Genomic DNA, 8,515 nt, shown 5'->3' on the forward strand with positions numbered 1-8,515 from the left:
TCTCTGATGATGCCCCTCTCTGTGGTGCCACTGGCTGTGATTACAGCTCTGACCTTTTCAGCTTCTCTCTCAGAATCTCAGATCCTAAATTTAGATTGTGTTGTGTAAACACTGAAATGTGTCCGTGATTACAAGGGGGCGGAAATATCAGCCAAGGGGGCAGCGGAGGCACATCCCTGCATGTCGCACGAGTGAGAGCCCAGCGCCTGTCACAGGTACCAGAGAGGCGAGTGTAGGGCAAGCTATTGCTCCCTGTTATCAGAGATTATGGAGGAGAGGCGACTGTAGGACAGGTGACTAGAATCTATTACTCCCTGTTATCAGCCATTACTGGGGAAGATGACTGTAGGACTGATGACTACAATCTATTACTCTGTTATCAGCCATTACTGGGGAGCGATGACTGTAGGACAGGGGACTACAATCTATTACTCCCTGTTATCAGCCATTACTGGGTGAAGTGACTTTAGGACAGGTGACTACAATCAGTTACTGCCTGCTAGGAGCTCGTGAGCTCCAGGACTTCCAAGATGAGGACCATAGTCTGTCTCTTTTCTTCTCAGGGAGAGGCAGGCTTCCTGGGAGGCCAGCATGGCTTCCCAGGTCTCTGTTCCCCGGTCTATGCCAGTGGACAGGGAGCAGCAGCAGACTGCCCAAGAGGGAGTGAGGAGATCAGGACGGGTGAGGAAGATCATATCCACCTACTCTTACCCCAAGATGGCTCATTGTCTGCCCAGAGAAGGAGACAAGGGCTCCCCAGGAAAAAGGGCCCAGGAAGATCCTGGGGGTGATGGGCTCCAGCGAGTCCACGAGTTCCTTCTCCTCCTGATTGGTCGCCATGTTGCGGGAGTACGAGGACAGTGGCAAGCACTAACCCGGCTGAAGAAGGAGCTGTTGGAGGCCTGGGCCCTGAAAACCCGTGCCTCCAACAAGGAAAGACCCGTGACCTCCCAGAGGTTTAAAGCCCTCAGATATGAGGTGTACTGGCTAGTGCTCATCTGGAAGGCAATTGAGAAAAGCGCAGGTCCCTTCCTGGAGAGGTTTAAGAACCAGCGGCGGTTCTCAGAAATTAAGAGGTTAAATACCTCAGGAGAACTGCCAACCGGCATCCTAAATGAGGAGGAGGATGACGAAGTCATGACTGGAGTCCCACGTGCTGGAACAAGCCAGTAGAGCAAGTCGCAGAGCCGACAACAAGAGAGCGGCCTCCCTGCATGGCAGAGGACTCCCGAAGCAGAGGCCAGAGTGCTGGGTGAGGAAGAGGAGCAGGAGTGTGATCTGCTGAGGGAGATCAGAGAGTTGGAGTCTCCAGTGGACCTGAATAGGTTTTCCTTCGGGGAGGATGACCCAGTGGAGGAGGGCGAGGCTGAGGAGGTGCTCATAGCGCTAGACATAAGGCACCCCGTGGAGTTTCCCTCCCTGCACTCTGCGGCTATGCTGGTTATCACCGGGGCCTAGGGCGGGAGAGATGAACACACCGTTGGGAGAGGGGGACGGTGTGGGCCTATACACTTGGCCTGGGACAACTCATAAAGTCCCATGGATTCCAGTACCACCTTTATGCTGATGACACTCAGATCTACCTTTCTGGCCCAGACGTCACCTCTCTGCTGTCCAGAATCTCGGAGTGTCTATCAGCCATATCCTCCTTCTTCTCCTCTCGCTTCCTCAAACTCAATGTGGACAAATCTGAACTCATCATCTTTCCTCCATCTCATAGATCTTCCATACCTGACCTATCTATCGCAATTAACGACATCACACTTTCCCCCGTACCGGAAGTCTGGTGCCTCGGAGTAACCCTTGACTCTGCCCTGTCCTTCAAACCGCACATCCAAGCTCTTTCCACCTCCTTTTGCCTCCAGCTCCAAAATATCTCCAGAATCCGTCCTTTCCTCAACCATCAATCTACTAAAATGCTTGTGCATGCCCTCATCATCTCCCGCCTTGACTACTGCAACATCCTTTTCTGTGGCCTCCCTGCTAACACCCTTGCACCTCTCCAGTCCACTCTTAACTCTGCTGCCCGACTAATTCATCTCTCTCGTCGCTACTCCTCCGCTTCCCCCCTTTGCAAATCTCTTCACTGGCTCCCATTCCCTCAGCGTATCCAGTTCAAATTACCAATACTTACCTACAAAGCCATCCATAACCTGTGTCCTCCATATATCTCTGAACTAATCTCCCGATATCTCCCCTCACGTAATCTCCGGTCCTCCCAAGACCTCATTCTCTCCTCCACACTTATCCGCTCCTCACCCAACCGCCTCCAAGACTTCTCCAGAAAATCCCCCATCCTCTGGAATTCTTTGCCCCAACACATCCGACAATCAACAACATTCAGATCCTTCAGACGGAACCTGAAAACCCACCTCTTCAGGAAAGCCTACAACCTTCACTGACCCTGCTGCCTCCTCACCACTACCGAAGCGACCGCCTCAGCAAACTGGACCTCCCACAACCCTCAACCTATTGTCTCCATCCCCACTATCCTGTAGAATGTAAGCCCGCAAGGCAGGGTCGTCAGTCTGTAATTGTTAGTTTGCTTACTGTAAGTGATACCTGTAATTTGTATGTAACCCCTTCTCATGTACAGCACCATGGAATCAATGATGCTATATAAATAAGTAACAATTATAATCCGTACTCACTGTGGCTGAGCCAATCGATGCCTGAGCTGCGGGGGGCAGGGCCAAGGAGCATGTTGCGGTGAAAGGAGGGCGTACTGTTGTGACAAGGGCGCAGTGCGCCTCAACAGACTAAAAGAGGTGCGCGGCTGGGACAAGGGAGCTGCGGGCCAAGAATATATACAAAAAGCAGGAGAAATCATCTGCGACGAACACTGGGCGCACTGCCGTGACAAAGGGGCAGTGTACCCGAGTAACAAAACGTGACACCAGGACCTCGAAGTCTGTGGGTACAGGGCAGGCGACGGTGCCCCATAAGCAGCGGGCCCAGGATAATAAAGCACAAACTGCTGCAGTAGGGGGGCAAGGCACTCCAAGGATACAACAGAGATCCAGCACTAATCAAAGGAAACCTGGAGTAGGCTGCACCCCTCCCCCGAACCAGCAAGTGTGAGTGCAGAGACGCCAGACACAAGGGGAAAAGGAAAGGATGTGACTGTGGAAAGTGCAGAGAACAGTGGAACAAATGATGGTGAGAATAATGGTAATGGGGTAAGGGGAGGTGTTGGTAATGGTAAGGGAAATGAAAGTAGCAGTGCGGCAAATGATGGGGGAAGTAGTGGAGTGAATGGTGGAAGTAGTGGTGCAGCACTGGTGCATTCAACTAGCGGCGGACACCGCGTTGAGGTACACCACTCGCCCACTATACACTGGCAGCGGACTTAACAAGTGCGCCCACTCTGAGGAATGCTAATGAGCTTTAATCAATAGACTTTACACCATTACTCCAGCGTTTTGATGCCATAATATACGAGATACAGTTTCTTTTCTTTTTTATGCTATTAGGCCATGTGCACACGTTCAGGTTTTTTCGCGTTTTTTTTCACGTTTTTTTCGCGCTAAAACGCTATAAAAACTCATTAAAAACGCATACATTATGCATTCTATCATTTAGAATGCATTCTGCATGTTTTGTGCACGCGGAAAAAAACGCATCGCGGTAAAAAAATGAGCATGTTCATTATTTTTGCGGATTTTCTGCGTTTTTCCCGCAATTCTATGCATTTGGGAAAAACGCACCAAAAACGCGTCAAAATCGCGGTAAAAACGCATGCGAATTTCTGGCAGAAATGTCCGGTTTTTGTCAGGAAAATTTCTGCAAGAAATCCAGACGTGTGCACATACCCTTACACTGGGCATCAACCTATCTCCTGAAACTACAGTGGAGATACCCAGCTTCTTGTTCACGTTGGGCTACCTATACTAGCCACGTTTTTACTTCAAACCTGGAACGTTAGGCCCAGATGTGATATTGATCCTTCGCTTACCGGGAAATTATTTCCCCATAGAGGTCCGTTTGAAATCACACCATAGTACCTACTCTACACCCAGTGATATCTTACATTTTCATCATACAAGTGCCGCGCCCCCACGTAAGGGCAATGGGGTACTCGGTACCGTGTCCTTCAGTTCCCTCAGCTGGGATGTCACGGTGGCCCGACCCGAACCGTGGCCCTATGAGGGGCGCCCAAATAAAAGGGGAATAGTTTATAGTTTACGGTAGTGTTCGTGACGCCACCTGTGGTATTCGGTCAGGGTGACCGACGCTGATTAGGGGTCCACTGGAGTGATGGAATGGCAGCTAGATGGTATACCTTCCCTCAGGTGAAGTATATCCCCAGGGCTTCCCAGAAGTGTAGATGTTGATGGTGGATGGTGCAAGGCGCGGTGAATAACGAGGACACAATGGGTGCAGTCTCTTTACCTTTACTGAAGGCTTCAGCATCCACAGTCCAGGGTGCCAGATGACAGGGTAGGCAGAGTCTGGCCGGTCTGATGGCAATTCCAGAGTCCCCTTATCCAGGTGGAAATCAGTAGCCTTCCCCTTGCGCACAGTAACGTAGTAGGTCCTTACTTGCATTAGCTACCATAAGGTCCTCACTCTTGTTACTCTTCTCTCTCTGTCCCCCAGATGGAGAGGACAAACCCGTATGACGGTGGTGGCCTGAGGCTATTTCATAGGGACCCTAGCGTCGCCCCTCCTCCGCGTTGCCACCTTGTCTGCTTAGGTTCGTAGGTCAGACAGCCAACTTGGAATCGACTGTCCTGCCGGTCTCTAAAGTAAAGCGTAGAGTCTATTACTCCCTCGGTGTTCCGGCCACCGGATCTGCGCTCAGTGGGAGGCAGCCTGCTTCTAGCTGGTCTACCACTGGTTTTGTACTCCTGTTGCTACAACTTCTGTGCTCACTCACCTCGGCACACTTCCTTTCTTGTCCTTTCCTAGGAGGCTGCCGCATGGGTTGCAGGCGCAGCTCCGTATCCTTCTTTTCCTTTCCTGGGCCGAGCCCAGTCTGCTCCTCTTCTCTCCTCCTCCTGGCTCCTTCTCCAACTCCTTCTCACTCTAACTGCTCTCACTTCCTAACCAAACCCCCAGTTTTACCCGAGTGTGAGGAGTGGCCTAATAGATATAACCCTTAGCTCCCCCTGGTGGCCGGCATGTGAAGTGTGTGTGTGGCTGTGATACCTGGCAGGGTGAACTCCTTTGGTGCCATCAGGTGTAACATCGCTCCCCCTGGTGGAAGAACAACATTACTGTAACGACCAGGACTCTGGGGCGCTGCACAAGCAGTCGGTTTACTGAAGAAGGTCTAATGTTTGACCGAAACGTTTAATTTGGACTGCTATCCAAGTAATAAAAAACCATTTCTTAATATCATCACCATTTACAAGTTGAGTGCCAAGTTATTTACCTATTATATGTTTACTGGTGTGGGAAACCTATCTTGCGCACCGACACAGCTGTGCCACGATATACTTCACCATTTCTGGATGGAGAGACACAGTCTTTTAGCCTTCCGAGATAGAGGGGCAGAGACTGTCAGGTCTCTGCCGGCACCGGGGCAGAGGAGTAACTGTAGGAATGTGGTCAGTCTTCAGTGGGTAAGCAAGGATGCCTGTCCTGATCGGTCGAAAGTTGCTTAGCTCCTGCTGGGGATGGGCTTCGTGACATATGACATCTTTGCCTTGATCACTCCCTATGGATCCTCCTACTTTGATGTCAGCTTTGTCAGATTGGTGGGCCTTGAGCTTTTCTGGTCTCGCCATGAGCTGACTCTGGGTCACCCCAAATGGCAGGGTTGATTTCCTCTTACAATATCAGGCCAGAACTCAGTCAGGAAGGTGACCATTTTGACCAGTAATGAGTCACTTTCCTGTATGGAGATCTCCACCTGGGTTGGTCGAAACGGCGACATCGTTGATATTCCCTAGAAGACCCACGGTATCTGGTCAGGGGCCTGGACCTTCATGGTGAAATTGAAAGTTTCAGGAAACACTGTTACCCATATCCCTTCCTCAACATATTTGGGTCGGGACAGTATCTTGATTTTCTACCGGGGGCAGCCTAAGGTTTGCCACAGGTACTGCATCCTTACACACTTTAGTGTGCTTTGCGCCACGCAGAAATGCGTACTGTGTGGGCACCTCGGTCATCTCGCTGCTACTTGTGGCAGCATTAGGTATAACTTGTGAAGTGACCTTGGTCACCCATTCAGTCGCTGTCTGCATTCCTTTGCCAATGTTGTCCTGAAAGTGGCGAGTGCGGGACAGGCAAAAGCCGGGACTAATCTTGCTGGAGAAGGGACCAGTAGGTGCGGAGGAGGCAGGGAACTGGTGAGGAGCAAGCTGCCGCCATCCAAAATCAGGCTGCAGGAGCAGCGCCATGTGAACATTGGGCAGGGAGTAATGTCCCTAAACTCTAACCCGGGTACCTCACTTGCTGCTGAGGATCCTAAAGACAGCGAATTTAGTGAGAAAGTCAAGAGACTTGAAAGGGAGGAGCAAGAGGACGCCATGTCTTCCCAGGAACCTTCAACCGGTGACGGTCTGGATGAGGGGGAGTGGTTACAGAAAAAGAAAAAGGGTAACAAGGAAAACAGGAGTAAGAGGGGGTCCAGGTCTTGAGCCTCCTCCTTGGAGTGCTACCCCTCATACTTTCTAGCCCTGATCCAGGTGCCATTGGAAGGTCCAGCCGCCCCCTCTGGTGGATCTCTTCAACCGCTTCTGGGCCTTCTAGGACTCCCCTCCAGAAGGGGAGGACGGGGGGGCCGGCGGTTGCAGACAAGATTATTGGGGCTCAGGGAGGGCAAATAAGAGGCCTTCTGAGGGGAAGACTAACTCAGAACCATCAGACAAGGGCCATATTGTATGTAAGGAGAGAATGGATGAGTCTGTTTGTCTTAAGCACAATTTCCCGCATGAAGTCAGAAGCTGCAAGGTATACCAGCTTTCATTTTCTCAGCCAACTTGACGCCGACATTTTGCTTTTGAAAGAGACCAGGTTGACTGACCTATCAACCATGCATAATGCAAGGCGGGAGTGGAGGCCTGGGCCCTCCTACTGGTCTCTTGTGGCTGAGCCATAAAGCGGGGTGGCAGTCCTTTTTAAGACCGCAGCGGTTGAAAGCAAATGATTAATCGAATCAGAAATTGGGTGATGCTTGATCCTAGAAGTCTCCATAGGGGACAGTAGCTTCGGCTCATTAACATCTATGGTCCCCAGTCCAAGTGGGACCAAAAATATCTCTTCATGAAGATCAAACCTTTCTTATTTTTGAGTCAGCAGGTGATATTTGGAGGGGATTTCAACAACGTCACGAGACCCTGTGACAGAAGAGGTTCCGGAGACCGACTGGCTTACGATTGCGTCGCACTAAACAAGATAGTACGTAAGGCACACCTGGGACAGGAGAGAGGACTGGACGGGGAGGTGAGTGGAAATTTCACCCCTTGTGGTTTGAACATATTAATATGGATGACATCAAGAAGGAGATCACAGAATACTGGCAGTTTAATGAAGATAGTGCTGATAAGCGGGTAGTTTGGGACGTAATGAAAGCTTTTCTGAGGGGCCTTCTTTTTAGGGAGATTTGTAGATGTAAATTCAAGACTAGGATGGATGATAGGGAGATTATTGAGAAATTAGAAAGAGCAGAAAGGGACATGTTGTCGGACCCATCTGAGGTAACTCAATGTAGACTAAGGGAAGCCCAGGAAGCGGTTAATAAGTTGTATATGCAAAAAGCGGGGAGAAGAAGAGCTTTTCAGAAATTACAGTTTTTTGAGGAAGGAGAAAGAGTGGGGCACTTGCTCTTGGTGGTAACGGCCGCACAGAAAGAATAATCGTATGTGTACAAATTAAGAACAGATGGAGGTACTGTGTTGATAGATGTAGTAGATATCCTGGGTGAGTTTAGAAGTTTTTATGAGCAACTGTATTCATCTGGGTTGAGGGCTACATTGGGGGACAGTGTAAACTTCCTGGGTGAGGTGAAACTTCCCAGGATAGGGGACTATGATAGCAGGAGGTTGGATAAACCTATAATGGAGGAGGAGATTAAACTTGTCAATGACTAATAACAAGGCCCCTGGAGCTGATGGACTCCCGGTTGAGATATATAAGAATTTATTAGATATTTCAGTGGCTAAATTAAAGATAGTCTTGGGTGATGCGCTACAGGAGGGAGAGTTGCCGGCGTCCATGAGAGAGGCGATAGTAGTGGTCATTTTAAAGGAAGGTAAGGACCCGGGATTGGCGGAGTCATATAGGCCAATTTGCGGATGTTAAGATTTTGGCTAAGGTAGTGGCTAACCGGTTGGCAAGTGTGGTCCAGAATCTGGTCCATCCTGATCAATCTGGTTTTATGCCAAATAAGTCTACAGCGATAAATTTACGTAGATTATTCCTGAACTTGCAGCTGCTGTGGGACAACAAGGGTAATAGAGTTGTAGTCTCACTGGATGCGCGTAAAGCGTTTGATAGTGTTGAATGGTGCTATCTTTGGGAGGTTCTGAGATCTTTTGGTTTCGGGCCGACTTTTATCTCGTGG

At 49.9% G+C, this 8,515-nt stretch overlaps 1 protein-coding gene across 1 annotated transcript in view; it reads right to left on the reverse strand.

Moving 5' to 3' along the window:
• The window catches only part of RPS6KL1 (ribosomal protein S6 kinase like 1), a 61,114-nt gene extending 58,714 nt beyond the window's left edge, over positions 1-2,400 (reverse strand). The window contains exon 1 of the mRNA XM_069735744.1: positions 2,373-2,400. The gene's annotated coding sequence lies outside the window, so the exon portion shown is untranslated. The remainder of the gene's footprint in view (positions 1-2,372) is intronic.
• Positions 2,401-8,515: the final 6,115 nt, after the last annotated feature.

The sequence above is a fragment of the Ranitomeya imitator genome, chromosome 1 (genome assembly GCF_032444005.1).
Source record: "Ranitomeya imitator isolate aRanImi1 chromosome 1, aRanImi1.pri, whole genome shotgun sequence".
Taxonomy (NCBI): Eukaryota; Metazoa; Chordata; class Amphibia; order Anura; family Dendrobatidae; genus Ranitomeya; species Ranitomeya imitator.